Source organism: Schistocerca serialis, chromosome 9, assembly GCF_023864345.2.
Source record: "Schistocerca serialis cubense isolate TAMUIC-IGC-003099 chromosome 9, iqSchSeri2.2, whole genome shotgun sequence".
Classification (NCBI taxonomy): Eukaryota; Metazoa; Arthropoda; class Insecta; order Orthoptera; family Acrididae; genus Schistocerca; species Schistocerca serialis.
This window is the reverse complement of record NC_064646.1, coordinates 445,972,815-445,994,217: the sequence shown is the minus strand read 5'-3', so window position 1 is coordinate 445,994,217 and position 21,403 is coordinate 445,972,815.

Here is a 21,403-nt window from a genome sequence, read left to right as displayed (position 1 = left end):
ATAGAAAACAAAACAACAAGACAAACAACACAACGCCGTTCAACAACGCAGTGAATCTTTTGAAAGTCTCTACAGAAGCAACGCAGAAGTTGTTTGACTGCTGTAGGGGAAAAAAATGAAGATTATACAACGCTTGCAATCTAACATTTCAGAGATTCCAGAGTCTAGCGGAATCACAGAACAGGGTCGCCATGTGTAAGTTTGCTACTTTAATTTTTGCTATGTAAGCGGTACTGCTAGACAATAAAAGCGGGTTAAAAGCTGTGAGCTGTCTGGGGAAGTTAACCTTGCATTACTGAGCAACTGTTTCACCAGGGATCCAGTCTAGCTTACCGAATTCCCAACCAGACTAACATTAATTATAATCTTTTAATAGTCATACAACAACCGGTGATATATATATATATATATATATATATATATATATATATATATATATATATATATATATATATAAAAGAGAATTTAAATAAAAAGAAATAAATCAGTTTATATTTGGAAATTTATTTTAAGATTGATCATTGAAATTTCAGCATATTAAATTTGATTCATAAATAAACTGGTGCCTTATTGAGGATTGTGAAAATGTGAGATTGCAATCATATGGAACACATCAAATATGGTGGCAAGATCGGGAGACTGCATACAACATTGCATTCATAAAACAACACACAAAGAACATTGAAACATATGCAACAGAAAATTAACCACTACCAACAGATTCCAATTTTCACCCAAAGAAATTACGTTCGTAGTACAATCCTGTCCGTCATGTAATTACCACACACTGGTATACTAAATTCATATTAACTCTTTGTGAAATCTTCGCAAAAAGAATAGCTGAGGGGTACTTTGATGATTACACCACATGCTTCCCGTGGTCAACTTGGTTTACACAAAGAGTGTAACTCCACAATAATTTTGATAATTGAAATAAATTAGATCGAAAAGCAATTTACAAAAGAAAAACCTCGAATTGGTTACTAACGTCTTACTGTTAACCTGACGGGTCAAACAGTTATATAAGCACGTGGTACTGGTCTCGCAAAGTACACCCCACGTGGGTTGAACATAAAGAAAAGTTGCTATGTTGAAAAATATTTTCAAGACGAGACGTTATAATCACACAAGCATTCGCATTTAAGATTGATCTTAGTTAGAGTTACTGATTAACACGTGGTTCCACTTTACTCATAAAGTAGTGACAAAGCAACTACCAGAAAATAATCTGAACTTCACACGAGAATTACACTGCACTGCAATTTAAGATAACTTTAGATATTTTAGAGCTAAAACTGAAATAAAGGTGATTAAATTTTCAGTTAGGCTGAACTTAAGAAATCCATTGTCCTACGGACTTAGCAGACACGCGCTTAGCCGGAGATCTTACCACTTCAGACGCTCGCCACCGATCGACTGACCTGCACTCCTACCGAGCGTGCTTCCTGAGGGTGGCTCACAAATACCAACGGAAGTGGCCAGAGGGGCAGCTTCCTATACCAACATGACAGGGGACGGCCAGGACCATGCTAAGAATGGAAACCTCTCTGCTTTTAGAAAGCGTAGCTACCTGTTCCGACGTTGGTCCTACCGTTCTCTAGCAGACAGGCTTGTCTGCTACCCTCAAGCATGCAACTAGAAACATATTTGCTCATTCATCCTCTCACACAGAAGGGAAGGGGGATGACAGTATCTTATCATATACAGTATATACAAGAAAGCAGATGTAGGTTCCGTATGAGACTGTGTGACATGAATTACATATAAACTGTGTTTTATAGTGTAGTAGTGTGACAGATCGTTCTTGTTTATGTGTAAAAGTAACACGTTCCACTACTCAGTCTCCTCCCAGATAGTCAGAAACGCCACAGTAAATTTAGAAGAGGAATTTATGCCGTAAATGACAACAGATTTAAGAAATTAAACATGAAAGGAATCCAACAGAGACCTTTCAACAGATAAACTCTTTCAAACACTAGGACGGCAGAAGGCTGTCCTCTAATATACTCTAGTACTGTCTTCTCCTCTCTGTGTTCTACAGACGAGAAACTCGAACTCCCAGCCACAAGGACGGATTTCAGATAACGTCTCAACGTAAGTATAGGCAGACGAGGTGCTCTCAATTACTGAACGCTGCGTACTCAACGACGACTACCAACCCGGATGTGAAGTCCAGAATCGTATAGGTTCGCAACAGTACAGTGCCTAACTGTTCTTACTATAAACTCTACTGAGAGCAAGGACAGCAAGTCCGTCTATATCAACAAAGCTGCTATCGAGCGACCATCACACACGGGCGCTCACAACGGAAAGACCCAATCTCTCCAGTTCTGGCTTCCCAGCAAGGCTTGCCTCCCAACCATCGTGCCGGCCGCGGTGGCCGTGCGGTTCTGGCGCTGCAGTCCGGAACCGCGGGACTGCTACGGTCGCAGGTTCGAATCCTGCCTCAGGCATGGGTGTGTGTGATGTCCTTAGGTTAGTTAGGTTTAAGTAGTTCTAAATTCTAGGGGACTTATGACCTAAGATGTTGAGTCCCATAGTGCTCAGAGCCATTTGAACCATCTTGAACCCAACCATCGTAATTCCGAAAACGACTCATATTCCCGAAATCACCGAATATTCCCCCTCTCTACAGATTCTTCCGAATGCCACCAACCATATTTTAGTCTTTTGTCGTCCAGCACGGAATGTTTGTGAGGAGAAACCTACCTGTACAATGGTATGATTCTGAGTAATAACCCAGCCTGCTTGGCTTCTGAGGTGCAGCTTCTTCGTTCCTCTCACCTGTGTCTAAGATTTTCAGCGTTCGGACGTGTTCTCCGGTTATCCTTCGGGCCCCTACTATAATAGTGGGCAGCCGTCACCCTATTGTGCACCAGAGTTCAGGTGCCACGACATCCATCAAGCTACTTCCTGTGTTCAAGAAGGACCAACACATGTGCAGGCCTTCCACCCAGAGCTTGAGTTCTGCCTTCCTTTTCATCTCCATTGGCGTTCCGACCTCTACTAGTATATGCAATCATTCATTGCACTGTGTTTATAACAAAGACACTCCGTCACCTTTCATGAAATAAGCGTTAACAATTATTTACAAGATGTACGTGACAATGTCAGTCTCCTTCATATATGATGTACAACCTATCACATGATACCTAATTGTGTTTGTAGATCACGACAAAGTATGCGGATGAGTTCTTGTAAGGTGAGAAATTATAGCCACCTTACAATACCCCCACCTAACGGAATATTTTGTACTAGGATGGGGTAATTCTTATAGTACTGTCTCATCCAGTACAAAATCATATAACCATCAATTGTCAGTAGATGCGAACTAATAAGAATACGAGGGCAGAGGAACACTTGAATTATGATACGTTTTTCTACATTCATTCTACATTCATTCATGGGTTTACTGCCATAAATTTACTTATAACATGTTTATTGTATCCTGTCAACCCCTTATTTTAGGAACATTGTTCCGAAACGTGACAATTGGAATAACAATATCAAAATCATTTATCTAACATTACAAAATTTTATTCTCTTTGAAAAATAGCAGTTTCCATCTTTCTTTAAACTTAAGGCCCAGGCTATCTGTCATTCATCCACCCCTAAGACATAGGTTGAGGCAAGAAATATTAAAGTATCCTAATCTTTCCAAAGTGGTCGTCCAATAAATTACATGTTCTTCATTTCGCCACTGATAAGAAAACAAGCAATTACGTCAATTATTCAAGAGGTTATCTATTCGCCATTATACAATTATATAAAATTCTGTGAAACATCCTAAGTAATTTCACTTGGTCACATTTATGCTTTTTCCTCAACGTGTATATCCTTTAAACATTTCCAGAATCTTATGTTCTGAAGTGTTCTTTGACAAACTACATTTTACTCATAATCATCATTTAAGACTGATTATGCCTTTCAGCGTTTAGTCTGGAGCATAGCCCCCCTAATACAGTTCCTCCATGATCCTCTATTCAGTGCTAACATTGGTGCCTCTTCTGATGTTAAACCTATTATTTCAAAATCATTCTTAACCGAATCCAGGTACCTTCTCCTCGGTCTGCCCCGACTCCTCCTACCCTCTACTGCTGAATCCATGAGTCTCTTGGGTAACCTTGCTTCTCCCATGCGAGTAACATGACCCCACCATCTAAGCCTGTTCGCCCTGACTGCTACATCTATGGAGTTCATTCCCAGTTTTTCTTTGATTTCCTCATTGTGGACACCCACCTGCCATTGTTCCCATCTACTAGTACGTGCAATCATCCTAGCTACTTTCATATCCGTAACCTCAACCTTGTTGATAAGGTAACCTGAATCCACCCAGCTTTCGCTCCCATACAATAAAGTTGGTCGAAAGATTGAACGGTGCACAGATAACTTAGTCTTGGTACTGACTTCCTTCTTGCAGAAGAGAGTAGACCGTAGCTGAGCGCTCACTGCATTAGCTTTGCTACACCTCGCTTCCAGTTCTTTCACTATGTTGCCATCCTGTGAGAATATGCATCCTAAGTACTTGAAACCGTCCACCTGTTCTAACTTTGTTCCTCTTATTTGGCACTCAATCCGTTTATATTTATTTCTCACTGACATTACTTTCGTTTTGGAGATGCTAATCTTCATACCATAGTCCTTACATTTCTGATCTAGCTCTGAAATATTACTTTGCAAACTTTCAATCGAATCTGCCATCACAACTACGTCATCTGCATATGCAAGACTGCTTATTTTGTGTTCACATATCTTAATCTCACCCAGCCAGTCTATTGTTTTCAACATATGATCCATAAATAATATGAACAAGAGGGGAGACAGGTTGCAGCCTTGTCTTACCCCTGAAACTACTCTGAACCATGAACTCAATTTACCGTCAACTCTAACTGCTGCTGACTATCCATGTAAAGACCTTTAATTGCTTGCAAAAGTTTGCCTCCTATTCCATAATCTTGTAGAACAGACAATAACTTCCTCCTAGGAACCCGGTCATATGCCTTTTCTAGATCTATAAAGCATAGATACAATTCCCTGTTCCACTCATAACACTTCTCCATTATTTGCCGTAAGCTAAAGATCTGGTCCTGACAACCTCTAAGAGGCCTAAACCCACACTGATTTTCATCCAATTGGTCCTCAGCTAATACTCGCACTTTCCTTTCAACAATACCTGAGAAGATTTTACCCACAACACTGATTAAAGAGATACCTCTGTAGTTGTTACAATCTTTTCTGTTTCCATGTTTAAAGATTGGTGTGATTACTGCTTTTGTCCAGTCTGATGGAACCTGTCCTGACTCCCAGGCCATTTCAATTATCCTCTGTAGCCATTTAAGACCTGACATTCCACTGTATTTGATGAGTTCCGACTTAATTTCATCCGCCCCAGCCGCTTTATTGCACTGCAATCTATTGACCATTTTTCCACTTCCTCAAATTTGATCCTATTTCCATCATCATTCCTATCCCATTCTACATCGAAATCTGAAACATTACTGATCGCATTTTCACCTACATTGAGCAACTCTTCAAAATATTCCCTCCATCTGCCCAAGGCATCCACAGGATTCACCAGCAGTTTTCCTGACCTGTCCAAAATACTTGTCATTTCCTTCTTACCTCCCTTTCGAAGACTGCTAATTACACTCCAGAATGGTTTTCCAGCAGCTTGACCCATAGTCTCCAACCTGTTTCCAAAGTCTTCCCACGATTTCTTCTTGGATGCTGCAATTATCTGTTTGGCTTTGTTTCTTTCTTCAACAAAACTTTCTCTGTCTACCTGGGTTCTGGTATGTAGCCATTTTTGATACGCCTTCTTTTTCCTTTTACAGGTTGCCTTGACTGTATCATTCCACCAAGCTGTTTGCTTCATCCTACTTTTACACACTACTGTTCCAAGACATTCTTTAGCCACTTCTAGTACTGTGTCCCTGTACCTTGTCCATTCCATTTCAAATGACTGTAATTGACTACATTCAACTAACTGGTACCTTTCTGAGATCGCTGTTATGTACTTGTGCCTGATTTCCTTATCCTGAAGTTTCTCCACTCTTATCCTCCTACATATGGACCTGACCTCCTGCACTTTCGGCCTCACAATCCCAATTTCACTGCAGATTAAATAATGATCAGTGTCATCAAAGAATCCCCTGAATACACGTGTGTCCCTCACAGCCTTCCTGAATTCCTGATCTGTTATTATATAGTCAATGACAGATCTGGTTCCCCTGCCTTCCCAAGTATACCGGTGAATGTTCTTATGTTTAAAAAAGGAGTTTGTGATTACTAAGCCCATACTGGCACAGAAACCTAAAAGTTGTTTCCCGTTCCTGTTGGCCTCCATATCCTCTCCAAATGTACCCATAACGTTTTCATACCCTTCTGTTCGATTTCCAATCCTGGCGTTAAAATCACCCATGAGCAGAACACTGTCCTTGTCCTTTACTCTAACAACTACATCACTGAATGCCTCATAAAAACTATCCATCTTATCTTGATTTGTCCCTTCCCAATGCGAATATACTGACACAATCCTAATTTTCTTGCTAGACACTGTCAAATCTATCCACATCAGTCGTTCGTTTACATACCTTATTGCAACTACGCTGGGTTCCATTTCTTTCCTGATGTAAAGCCCTACACCCCGTTGTGCTATTCCTGCTTTGACTCCTGACAGGTAGACCTTGTATTCTCCCACTACCTCTTCTTTCTCACCCCTTACCCGAATGTCACTAACAGCTAAAACGTCCAGCCCCATCTTACTTGCAGCCTCAGCCAGTTCTACCTTCTTCCCAGAGTAGCCCCCATTGATATTAATAGCTCCCCATCTCATTACCATTTGTTTGCCAAGTCGTATCTTAGGAGTCCCTGGTTTGTCAGTTAGAGGTGGGACTCCATCACCTCCAAAGGTCCGAGGCATTTTGCTCTGATTGTTGCCAGCATCATATTTAAAGTACCAGGGAAGCAGGTTGCTAGCCTTACTTGCCCCGAGTCCCATTGGGTTTTACCCCTAACGGCTGAGGGACTAACCGGTGGATTTGGTAGTCTTTGCCGTATGAGCACAAAGGTGACCACGACTCAGAATATGTCCGAGATGCCCAGCCTTATTCCAAAGTAACTGGTATCCCGACTGTCGGGACCACTTACTTGGCCACTCATACGTTGCCCGTGGTTCATGAACTAGGACATGACTACAAGAACCCATTTTACTTTACTGTGACAATTAATATTTGTAATAAGGGTTCTGATTGACCACCAATTTTAACCGTGTTCGTTCACAGTGTGTAAAAGGCAATACATAAAACATTAAAAACCCGTAGTATCATTAACAAAAAAATGAAAAGCAATTGTTTTTACATATTTACATAAACAAATACAATTCTGGACATACACAAGTAAATAAAAACAGTACAGGACATCGTGTCATTATTAAAGACAATGTCAAACAATATTTTACATGAATATATACACAAATACTTTCTTAAGACTACCCTGAAAAAATACAAAATGTTTACAGAAATGATAGATATCGGAAACTGCTAGTTTGTCGGTGTAACTGTTCAGTGTTCACTACATTATTCACCTTTTTTTATCAAGAGTCACACACTGATTCGGATTTCACAACATACTTTCGTCTTCATTTGTATTTGGAAGCTACAGTTTTTTGTGAAGCTTAGGACACGAAAATTGTTCGAGATCGGACATGTTGCGTTTGCAAGTCAGTCCTAGGACCCTCAGCCCAATTTTGATTCCATTAGATTACCGGCATCTCATAGAGTTGATGATGTGGAAGGGTCCTTGGAATATAGAGCCAGGTAAGAGGGTTTATGTTTTGAAACAGCCAAGATTTTTCTCGAATTTGCACACAGTATGGGGAAGGTATAGTCAAGTAGGATCTTTAGGTAACCTAGAATTCTTCTGCTTTGGCTAAGAGAAGTGCAATTGTATCTAGTCTTCAGTTCTTCATGTTTCTTCTTTTGCTATGTCTGTGTTCCTCCTCTTCTGTTCTTCATGTCGCTTCTTACTCTTCATATAACTATTGTATTTTGGATAAAGATATCAGTAATTCTAGACAGGTAGGTTATCTTTTTGGTGACACTATACATGGAACTTGAGTCATTGCGTGTGACTTAGATTCCTCAGAAGTCAATGCCAGTTGGCTGACTGCAACAGATCATGATGTTATCAGGCTCTGTCTGTCGGAGGACCACAGAAGAAAAGCAAATATACACTCCTGGAAATGGAAAAAAGAACACATTGACACCGGTGTGTCAGACCCATCATACTTGCTCCGGACACTGCGAGAGGGCTGTACAAGCAATGATCACACGCACGGCACAGCGGACACACCAGGAACCGCGGTGTTGGCCGTTTATCTGTTTAGCAAGAGTAATAGAAGGCAGATTTCAGACTACCTAACAGATCAAAACGAAAATTTCTGTTCCGACACTGACAATGTTGAGTGTTTATGGAAAAAGTTCAAGGCAATCGTAAAATGCGTTTTAGACAGGTACGTGCCGAGTAAAACTGTGAGGGACGGGAAAAATCCACCGTGGTACAACAACAAAGTTAGGAAACTACTGCGAAAGCAAAGAGAGCTCCACTCCAAGTTTAAACGCAGCCAAAACCTCTCAGACAAACAGAAGCTAAACGATGTCAAAGTTAGCGTAAGGAGGGCTATGCGTGAAGCGTTCATTGAATTCGAAAGTAAAATTCTATGTACCGACTTGACAGAAAATCCTAGGAAGTTCTGGTCTTACGTTAAATCAGTAAGTGGCTCGAAACAGCATATCCAGACACTACGGGATGATGATGGCATTGAAACAGAGGATGACACGCGTAAAGCTGAAATACTAAACACCTTTTTCCAAAGCTGTTTCACAGAGGAAGACCGCACTGCAGTTCCTTCTCTAAATCCTCGCACAAACGAAAAAATGGCTGACATCGAAATAAGTGTCCAAGGAATAGAAAAGCAACTGGAATCACTCAATAGAGGAAAGTCCACTGGACCTGACGGGATACCAATTCGATTCTACACAGAGTACGCGAAAGAACTTGCCCCCCTTCTAACAGCCGTGTACCGCAAGTCTCTAGAGGAACGGAGGGTTCCAAATGATTGGAAAAGAGCACAGATAATCCCAGTCTTCAAGAAGGGTCGTCGAGCAGATGCTCAAAACTATAGACCTATATCTCTTACGTCGATCTCTTGTAGAATTTTAGAACATGTTTTTTGCTCGCGTATCATGTCATTTCTGGAAACCCAGAATCTACTATGTAGGAATCAACATGGATTCCGGAAACAGCGATCGTGTGAGACCCAACTCGCCTTATTTGTTCATGAGACCCAGAAAATATTAGATACAGGCTCCCAGGTAGATGCTATTGCTCTTGACTTCCGGAAGGCGTTCGATACAGTTCCGCACTGTCGCCTGATAAACAAAGTAAGAGCCTACGGAATATCAGACCAGCTGTGTGGCTGGATTGAAGAGTTTTTAGCAAACAGAACACAGCATGTTGTTATCAATGGAGAGACGTCTACAGACGTTAAAGTAACCTCTGGCGTGCCACAGGGGAGTGTTATGGGACCATTGCTTTTCACAGTATATATAAATGACCTAGTAGATAGTGTCGGAAGTTCCATGCGGCTTTTCGCGGATGATGCTGTAGTATACAGAGAAGTTGCTGCATTAGAAAATTGTAGCGAAATACAGGAAGATCTGCAGCGGATAGGCACTTGGTGCAGGGAGTGGCAACTGACCCTTAACATAGACAAATGTAATGTATTGCGAATACATAGAAAGAAGGGTCCTTTATTGTATGATTATATGATAGCGGGACAAACACTGGTAGCAGTTACTTCTGTAAAATATCTGGGAGTGTGCGTACGGAACGATTTGAAGTGGAATGATCATATAAAATTAATTGTTGGTAAGGCGGCTACCAGGTTGAGATTCATTGGGAGAGTGCTTAGAAAATGTAGTCCATCAACAAAGGAGGTGGCTTAAAAAACACTCGTTCGACCTATACTTGAGTATTGCTCATCAGTGTGGGATCCGTACCAGGTCGGGTTGACGGAGGAGATAGAGAAGATCCAAAGAAGAGCGGCGCGTTTCGTCACCGGGTTATTTGGTAACCGTGATAGCGTTACGGAGATGTTTAATAAACTCAAGTGGCAGACTCTGCAAGAGAGGCGCTCTGCATCGCGGTGTAGCTTGCTCGCCAGGTTTCGAGAGGGTGCGTTTCTGGATGAGGTATCGAATATATTGCTTCCCCCTACTTATACCTCCCGAGTAGATCACGAATGTAAAATTAGAGAGATTAGAGCGCGCACGGAGGCTTTCAGACAGTCGTTCTTCCCGCGAACCATACGCGACTGGAACAGGAAAGGGAGGTAATGACAGTGGCACGTAAAGTGCCCTCCGCCACACACCGTTGGGTGGCTTGCGGAGTATCAATGTAGATGTAGATGTAGATGTAGAATGGCGCTGGCTGCGCAGCATTTGTGCACCGCCGCCGTCAGTGTCAGCCAGTTTGCCGTGGCATACGGAGCTCCATCGCAGTCTTTAACACTGGTAGCATGCCGCGACAGCGTGGACGTGAACCGTATGTGCAGTTGACGGACTTTGAGCGAGGGCGTATAGTGGGCATGCGGGAGGCCGGGTGGACGTACCGCCGAATTGCTCAACACGTGGGGCGTGAGGTCTTCACAGTACATCGATGTTGTCGCCAGTGATCGGCGGAAGGTGCACGTGCCCGTCGACCTGGGACCGGACCGCAGCGACGCACGGATGCACGCCAAGACCGTAGGATCCTACGCAGTGCCGTAGGGGACCGCACCGCCACTTCCCAGCAAATTAGGGACACTGTTGCTCCTGGGGTATCGGCGAGGACCATTCGCAACCGTCTCCATGAAGCTGGGCTACGGTCCCGCACACCGTTAGGCCGTCTTCCGCTCACGCCCCAACATCGTGCAGCCCGCCTCCAGTGGTGTCGCGACAGGCGTGAATGGAGGGACGAATGGAGACGTGTCGTCTTCAGCGATGAGAGTCGCTTCTGCCTTGGTGCCAATGATGGTCGTATGCGTGTTTGGCGCCGTGCAGGTGAGCGCCACAATCGGGACTGCATACGACCGAGGCACACAGGGCCAATACCCGGCATCATGGTGTGGGGAGCGATTTCCTACACTGGCCGTACACCACTGGTGATTGTCGAGGGGACACTGAATAGTGCACGGTACATCCAAACCGTCATCGAACCCATCGTTCTACCATTCCTAGACCGGCAAGGGATCTTGCTGTTCCAACAGGACAATGCACGTCCGCATGTATCCTGTGCCACCCAACGTGCTCTAGAAGGTGTAAGTCAACTACCCTGGCCAGCAAGATCTCCGGATCTGTCCCCCATTGAGCATGTTTGGGACTGGATGAAGCGTCGTTTCACGCGGTCTGCACGTCCAGCACGAACGCTGGTCCAACTGAGGCGCCAGGTGGAAATGGCATGGCAAGCCGTTCCACAGGACTACATCCAGCATCTCTACGATCGTCTCCATGGGAGAATAGCAGCCTGCATTGCTGCGAAAGGTGGATATGCACTGTACTAGTGCCAACATTGTGCATGCTCTGTTGCCTGTGTCTATGTGCCTGTGGTTCTGTCAGTGTGATCATGTGATGTATCTGACCCCAGGAATGTGTCAATAAAGTTTCCCCTTCCTGGGACAATGAATTCACGGTGTTCTTATTTCAATTTCCAGGAGTGTAGTTCACAGTTCTGTACCGCTATAAGCAGTTCCGCTGTAGGCTTAACAGACTGCATTATGTGTGTAAATGGTTTATCTCGTCTCCATCGTGCAGTACACCAGTGGCGACAAGTCATTAGTGGCCGTTTAAATATCACCTCTGCTGTGCTGGCCACGTTACCTGGTGCCTTTTGTCTGCCGCCCGGGTGAGGTTTTCAGGCAGCCGATGAATAGCCCACGTCGTCATATCTGCCGTGACATGACTGACCGCGCTGCTTGCTTCTGCAGCCGGCCGGGGTGGCCGAGCGGTTCTAGGCGCTACAGTCTGGAACTGCGCGTCCGCTACGGTCGCAGTTTCGAATCTTGCTTCGGGCATGGATGTGTGTGATGTCCTTAGGTTAGTTAGGTTTAAGTAGTTCTAAGTTCTAGGGGACTGATGACCTCAGATGTTAAGTCCCACAGTGCTCAGAGCCATTTGAACCATTTTTTTTGCTTCTCCACTGTTCTGCCCGCACACCATGTTGTTGCTTCCAGTGTGTCTCGCAAAGTTTTTTGCGCATTCTGTGCTCACAAATGCGCTCAATTAGTTTCTGCTTTACAACAAATACTATACAACACATAACACAATTTATTGACATTTATGAAATATATAATTTTAAGATGCACTCACTAGTGAGGTCATTTACCTTTACATCTATTATTGTTCAATTTGTATTATTAGAAAAGACACTCACGTATTTACTATTATCACTTTGATAATTTTTTATGTACGAAGTTAATGTTACTTATAAAGGAATACGCCTCTACCTATGTGAATGAATTATTAAATATCTTTCGGCACCTGTATAAATATAAAAATACCTGTTCATTAGCTGTTCATACAATAATATAATTAATCCTCACCAAATCCCAATGTTATTAGTTGCAAATACCACTTGGTAAACTATTTGTTAAAGTATTGTTAACTACTTGTTTATGTTAACTACCGGCCAGTAGAATGTTTGTACTAGTCTAACTACTACACTGTTCTGGGTATCACAAGATCGTCCGATCTCATAGTTTTTGGTTTACATTTTGGATGTCGTCGTGAATATCTGTGCAAAATAAAGTGCACGTCTGCACTCACAAACATACGCAAATGAATGATTAGGTGGGCCTCTTCTTCATTTCATGCTTCTGGTGTGCTCCCTTCAATTCTCCCTACTTATTCTATAAATGGCTTGAGATGGCTCACATCATGGAGTGCCAAGGATTTTCCTGTTTTCTCAGACTCAATTTCAACCGCATTTGCATGCGCTGGTCTTCTTACATGTACAGGGCCTCTGTATCTCTTGAAGAACTTTTGATACAGCTTCATTTGTTTGTTGGACAACTTATAACACTTTTGTTCAACTACAAATTCCCTTACGTGCGCCATTTGGTCTGCGCGTACCTTGTGCCTCTCTACAGCTACCCGAATATTGCGCAAAGCCTCCTCCACTATGACTTTATGTTGTCGGCGTGTCCTTAGTGGAAAATCGATCAGTTTTCCAATTTTATCTCGAGGGTCCCTATTCTTCAGAACCATCTTAGGTAGCATTAGTGTAGTACTGTGAGGAAGCTCGTTTATCACATCCTGAAAATCTGTAAGAAATACATCCCAGCTAGCATGATTCTTTCCACAGTACAATCTACATAAATTAACCAAATCTTTTATCGTTCTCGCTGCGGGAGTTCAAACTTGGGTGAAACCTACTGATAAACGTGGGCTTTATCGTATACCTCCTTACTGTTCTTTTCCATACGCCAGATCTATATTGATGTCCATTGTCTGAGATGATACAGTCTACAGGTCCCACTTGGTTTATGAAGTCTCTGCACAAGGCTCTATTTACAGTTGCACCAGTCGCACTTTTTAGTGGTGGCAACGTCGCAAATTTGGATCGGCCCCAATACTACCGATATTTATTGATGTCCTTTCGTTGTCGTGGGTAATGGTCCCATTAAATCCGTCGCTGCCATATGTCATAGCTTCTCAGGAATAATTGGGTATACAGCAGCCTGGGTTCCTACAGTTATGGATTTCGCCTTTTGGCAGTTTTTACAGATGGCTAGTACTTAACGTATGTGTTTCTAGATGTTTTGAAAGTATCAGACACTCCTCATTTTCATGTAACATTTTAGTGGACATAAATGTGCGTAACTTAGGTGTGTGTACCATATAAGCTTATTTATTAACTCATTTGGTATGCACACCACCCACAAAGAATCACTAACGTTTGCCCTATGAAACAGAATCCTTTTCTCGAGAGGTAGTGCTGTCTTATGCTGGCCTGCGTCCGATCCTTCCACCCTGGATATTCCTCATCATTCCACTAACGGAAGTTTCAAATGCCACGCCTTTGAGGTAAAGCAACGAGAAGTGCTCTTGCTCTAATGCTTCAGCCGTCTCTTCTGTGAGCGGGACAGGGCGTCAGCGATGACGTTTGTCGGGCCAGGTACAAAGACCGTTGAAAATTGGTACTCCCGAAACACCGCTAGCCATCTCGCTAATCTTCCATGCGGAAGTTTGGCGGTTAGGAGAAACTCTAGGGCCCTATGGTCTGTATAGACTTTTGTTTTTCTACCAAACAGAAAGTATTTGACCTTCTTAAATCCCCATACTATTGCAAGGGATTCAAGTTCGGTAACATAGTAACTTCTTTCTCTTTTGGATAGTACCCTACTACCAAAGACGATTGTTCTGTGTACTAATTTGCCATCTTGTTCAAATTCCTGAAACACCATGACTCCCAGACGGGTCTTCGCCACGTCAATGGCCATACGAAAATCCTGTGGCAAGTCAGGATGTGATAAAATAGGAGCAATGACAAGTGCCGCCTTCTAATTATTGAATTCTCGGGCTGCAAACTCATCCCACACCCAGGACCTTTTCCCTTTAATTGGCAGAGTCGAGGACTTGCTAATGTTTCCATATAGACAAACGTCTTATACAAATTTATTATTCCTAATATTCAGCTGTTTTTTGGTTGTAGGAGTGGTAAACTTTGAAATTGCTACCATCCTCTCTGGGTCGGGACTAATCCCTTCTCTTGTCATCACGTGTCGCAGAAAGCTGACCCTATTGCTCCCAAAACAAGACTTCTCAATGTCGGCGGTCGCCCCATATCTTTTCACACTGCTTAACACTTCCTCGAAGAGTTTGTTGTGTCTCTCCCAGGTCTTTTTTGCTATGAATATATCGTCTACATAACACGCGAGCTTCTCTTTTAACTCTTCAATCAATATTTTGCTGAAACCCCTGATAAATGCATCTGAAGATATATTCAATGCAATAGGGAGCCTTTTGAATTGAAAACACCTTCCGAAGGCAATGAAGGCCGTGTATTTTCGGCATTCAGGATCTAGCTCTATCTGCCAAAAGCTCGAGCGCACATCAAGTGAGGAAAACACCGAAACCCCGTGAAATCTTTGAAGCAGCTCCCCAAGCCTTTCAGGGCGATCCGTCTCCTGCACAATAATGGTATTTATTTGCCGTCAGTCTAACACCAGTCGAATTCCACGGTCCTTTTTGTCTAATATGCGTAGTGAACTATTATACTGAGATCTCGCGGCCTCAATTACGCTCTCGTCCTCCATTCATCGTAGTTTAGTTAGAACCCTTTACCGGTATGACCATGGGATGGCATAAGGAGGTACCCGAAATCGTCTATGTTTCTTTACCTCAAATTTATATTGATACCCCTTAATGCATCCGGTTTTGGATATGAAGATCTCTGCGTTATTTTTGAGTGCAAACTCCAACCCTTTTCTATCCTTATCATCTATGTTATCCAGATCCTCGAGTTTCGCATCAATCCTACTGTTAATTTCATTAATATCCTCACGTTCTGGCTTAAACTCTGCTCTATTCTCACTATGTTTTCTACACTTTTCCTTCTGAACTGCATGTTCGCCCGTGATTTGTAGTTTTAAACAGATCACCGGAATTTGAACTTTTATTGCCTTTTCACCAAATCTGATTTTTATTTTATTCTCTTTCCCCAACGTTAACTCCCATCGTCCTAGATCGATGATAGCTTTCTGCGCTGAAAGAAAATCTACACCGATTATTATATCAGCTGTTAGTTTCGATATTATGAACAGATTTGCAGTCATATGGTGCGTCTAGACGTATTTGTTGCGATATTTCCATCCCCTTTCCAACTAACGCACCTCGTACCTTGGTTTTTTGCACTGTAAGCACCGGTGGATTAACTGACTCTTTGTATTTAGCGAACAACCTATCTGAAAAAACTTAGAGTTCACTTCCACTATCTACACTCCTGGAAATGGAAAAAAGAACACATTGACACCGGTGTGTCAGACCCACCATACTTGCTCCGGCCACTACGAGAGAGCTGTACAAGCAATGATCACACGCACGGCACAGCGGACACACCAGGAACCGCGGTGTTGGGCGTCGAATGGCGCTAGCTGCGCAGCATTTGTGCACCGCCGCCGTCAGTGTCAGCCAGTTTGCCGTGGCATACGGAGCTCCATCGCAGTCTTTAACACTGGTAGCATGCCGCGACAGCGTGGACGTGAACCGTATGTGCAGTTGACGGACTTTGAGCGAGGGCGTATAGTGGGCATGCGGGAGGCCGGGTGGACGTACCGCCGAATTGCTCAACACGTGGGGCGTGAGGTCTCCACAGTACATCGATGTTGTCGCCAGTGGTCGGCAGAAGGTGCACGTGCCCGTCGACCTGGGACCGGACCGCAGCGACGCACGGATGCACGCCAAGGCCGTAGGATACTACGCAGTGCCGTAGGGGACCGCACCGCCACTTCCCAGCAAATTAGGGACACTGTTGCTCCTGGGGTATCGGCGAGGACCATTCGCAACCGTCTCCATGAAGCTGGGCTACGGTCCCACACACCGTTAGGCCGTCTTCCGCTCACGCCCCAACATCGTGCAGCCCGCCTCCAGTGGTGTCGCGACAGGCGTGAATGGAGGGACGAATGGAGACGTGTCGTCTTCAGCGATGAGAGTCGCTTCTGCCTTGGTGCCAATGATGGTCGTATGCGTGTTTGGCGCCGTGCAGGTGAGCGCCACAATCGGGACTGCATACGACCGAGGCACACAGGGCCAACACCCGGCATCATGGTGTGGGGAGCGATCTCCTACACTGGCCGTACACCACTGGTGATCGTCGAGGGGACACTGAAAAGTGCACGGTACATCCAAACCGTCATCGAACCCATCGTTCTACCATTCCTAGACCGGCAAGGGAACTTGCTGTTCCAACAGGACAATGCACGTCCGCATGTATCCCGTGCCACCCAACGTGCTCTAGAAGGTGTAAGTCAACTACCCTGGCCAGCAAGATCTCCGGATCTGTCCCCCATTGAGCATGTTTGGGACTGGATGAAGCGTCGTCTCACGCAGTCTGCACGTCCAGCACGAACGCTGGTCCAACTGAGGCGCCAGGTGGAAATGGCATGGCAAGCCGTTCCACAGGACTACATCGTCTCCATGGGAGAATAGCAGCCTGCATTGCTGCGAAAGGTGGATATACACTGTACTAGTGCCGACATTGTGCATGCTCTGTTGCCTGAGTCTATGTGCCTGTGGTTATGTCAGTGTGATCATGTGATGTATCTGACCCCAGGAATGTGTCAATAAAGTTTCCGCTTCCTGGGACAATGAATTCACGGTGTTCTTATTTCAATTTCCAGGAGTGTATTACCGCAGTACCCCTAATTCCTCCAATTTGTATTTTTAGCACCGGATTGATGACCTGTTTTGGTAACGTTTCCTTTTCTTCAAGTAATATCTCAGTCATGTCCTTATATTCTATAGTATTTATATTATTACGTCCGAGACGGTTTACGGGCTCATTTTCTCTAGTGCCATCGTCTGGCCTAGTCATTGTTCATTTTCTATGTTATTTTGGTGTGCTCTCCCAGGGTTAGGTGGTCTAATTTCAACTGATTGTTCCCGATTCCTGTTGCTATTCATTCCACCCCATCCTTGATCAGACCGTTGACGACTTTCTCTATTGTCGCCCCAGAATGCGCTATTATTTGGTGGCTCACATCTCCGGTCTTTTTTTTTTTTTTTTTTTGCTTTTGCATATATTCTCTGCCATAGTTTTTCCACTGTCCATTATTCCCGCTACGATATCTCTGGTTCATGATTCCCTCCGTTGTTCTCCCTGCTTTCACATTGTACGTCTCTCTGCCTATGTTTTTCTCGTGCCTGCTGTTAGTTGAAAGCGAATTCTAACTCTCTTAGGATACCCTTGAATCCTTCTACATCGGCTGACGAGCGTTTGCTGGTAGGAAATTGGCAGTTTCAGGTAACACAGTCTTATGATCTCAGCCGGTGGGCCTGGGTCGTCCAAATACTGATTCTTCCTGGTCAAGATTTTGAAAAACTTCACCGGACCTGCATGAGGCACAGTTTTGATATGCAATTTCTGAATGAAAAGCCAGCTGATGTTTGTTACTAGCTGTCTTCACTGTGCTGCGGTCTTAATGGGCAGCATTATGCTAATCTCCGAGGAGTAATCTGAAGCAGATTATGTACATATATTGAACATATCTTCCGAAAAATTCAAGTGGCTGGGTAGGGGTGTGGGAGGCGAGCAGACCCTATGTAAATCTCACACAGCGTAGGCAGCATTGCTTGTGTGTTTCACTAATTATACTGGGGTTGGTCTTCAGTTTTTCCCGGCGAGGTGTTGTCATCTAGGAAAATTTGGTTTTCTGCCGGTTATCAGGGCCACACTTCTGATTTGATCCGTTATAAATGGTTCTGAAAGCCTACGACTGTAAAAACAATAGGTTTCTTTATAAATAACTCATCTGCTACTAGTCACGATTTTCTTTATTTTCTTTTTCGAAAGACGCGTTTCGGGAAATGATTCCCATTTTCAAGTGTGTTTTTTGTGTTTTTTATATCATTCCTATGTGATGTTGATGTGTGAGATTCTGCTTCACTTTGTTGACTTTACTGCAATATATAAGAAAACTTGCGATTTTTAGTTGGTTGTCGATCTTTTTTTGAATTTATAGGAGATATGTAGATGGCACACTACTGTTACTGATAGGGGATACCAAAGACATCACAGACATTCTAAATTACTTCAGTAATCTACATAATCATCAACTTTCTGGACCTAAACTTTACAAGATGCAACAACTCATGCACATTCAAAATTCATAGGAAAAACACAATGACTGACACCACAATTCCTGCAACCTCCTGTCACCCAAATATCCATAAACAGGCGGTATAAATGTCAATGCTACATAGGGCAACTAAAATACCATTGAACCAAGAAAACAGGCAACAAGAAATAAACACAGTGAAAAAGATTGCAGTTGCCAATGGGTACAATGCTTCTATGGTCGACACAATCCAAGACAAAATGAAGATAGAGTCAGCTACAAACTGCATCACAGAAGAAAAAGAGAAAAACAAATGTATATCTAGTATCCCATCATTGGCAATGCATCACAGAAGATAGCAAACATTTTCAAACATCACGAAGCAAAAATTGGGTTTTCTACATCTAACAAAGTAATATACAATATACAGTATGATCCATACTCAGACTCTGAAATATACAAGGTCACATGCCAGGAATGCTCCATGTTCTACCTAGGACAAACAGGCCGAAATTTCAACACCAGGTACACAGAGCACATAAAAGCCTACACACACAACAGACACACTACATCAGCCATAGCAACACAAGTAAATAATACATGATACCTATTTGGAAAATGTAGAGCAAAAAGTCAAAGTACCGATTATTTAGGAATAAATACGACATAAAATGGATTTGTTAGAAGAACTGGAGATATATTCACATGTAGAAATTATGAAGATAAAATATTAAACCAAAAGCGTGAAAGTGAATCAGTGAATTTCTTCAGATTTTTCGGTAGTATACTTAAATAAAAATAGTAACACATAGAAATAAGCACAATTGTAAAATAGACATAAGTAAATTGTGTTCCAAATTGTGAAGGTAAATAACCTCTGCACAAAATCATATCATACTCTGTGGAAGACCAATAATGTCCTCTGTTGAGCACTTGTAAGATCATCTATGTCACTGATTTGTTTGTGTAAAATATTTTCGATGTTTATAAGTGTACAACAAGTTGTGTGTGGTGATTAGTGTGTGTGTGAGACTCTGCACAAATGGACCTCCTCCCCCACGCTTCCCCGATGCCACTGAGTACATGAAGACATTGACCGCACTTTGCAGCGTATTCAGTAAAAAAATTTTTCAGTTCGCCTGTCGTCTGTAACCTGAAGACATCGAGTTTGCTTTGAACTGTATCACCTGTACGTCCAAAGACAATGTGACTGCTTTACATTGTATTCAGTAACATATTTTTTCAGTTCATTCACCATCGCCCACACATCCGAAGACAATGAGTTTAATTTGCATTTCATTTAAGAGTTCATCTATTGTCGCCTGTATATTTGAGGACAGTAAGCCTACTTTACATTATATTCAGTAAAAAGTTTCTCAGTTTAGCTACAGTCATTTGCAGGTCTGAAGACATGAAGTCTGCTTAGTATTATTGAAAATTAAGATTTACGTTCATCGTTAACTAAAAAATATTGACTAGCGTCGATAAATAAAATTAGCAGTCAAGATCCGCTACTGTAGGGTCGTAAGTCATTTACTTGTTTTAGGTTGGTTCTAGTATTTATGTTGGCTGAGTTTCCAAGCTACTTATACTAAATGGAAACCGATTTGTTTTGCTCCTAGAGGAGTCCATAGTTGAGTGATTTATTACTAACACTAATAATCCCACTGCACACACTACGAGTGTCCCATCACAACACAGAAAGCAGCTGTATCCACAGACAGTCCATCAACAAAAAGTAGGTCTTAACGCGGACTCAGTAAACGATCAACAACAATTAGCCGACAGCTAGATAGCCTCGCTCGCAGTCTCAGGCATCCCGGAGTAGCCACACACCCATATTACCCGAACTGGTCAGAACATGAGTACCACCAGCGGGCCGGCCGTGGTGGCCGAGCGGTTCTAGGCGCTTCAGTCCGGAACCACGCGACTGCTACGGTCGCAGGTTCGAATCCTGCCTCGGGCGTGGATGTGTGTGATGTCCTTTGGTTAGTTATGTTTAATAGTTCTAAGTTCTAGGGGACTGATGACCTCAGATGTTAAGTCCCATAGTCCTCAGAGCCATTTTTTGAACCACGAGCGGCGATCCGTGGTTTTTGTCACAAATGCCAGGTACCTAATTAACAATTACCTGTCTCATATAAGATGAACAAAAGTAGAAGATACCGTTTAGGTGGTTTTGAATTTAACTTAAAAGATAATCCGTTACTTGAAAAGTTAACAGTCCAGCTATAACTATACCGCCGCAGGAATTTCCTTTATAGCCTTTTCTAATATATCACGGTTCCTCTCAAAGATCTACTCAATGAATGCTTTGGTAAATTAATCTCCTTAAGCAGCAAAGTTTTGGTTTATTCTCTTATCGTGCTCAAGTGCTAAGTCGTTAATCTGTTGTGTGATTTGTGATGGTTGTATGAATATGTTTCAATATTTTAACGTCGTCAGACATTTGGTTTACAATAACCGGAATTTCTCAATAAGCGATAGTAAGACCCGAAATTTCGATTTTCACTGCATCTAAAGTTGTGG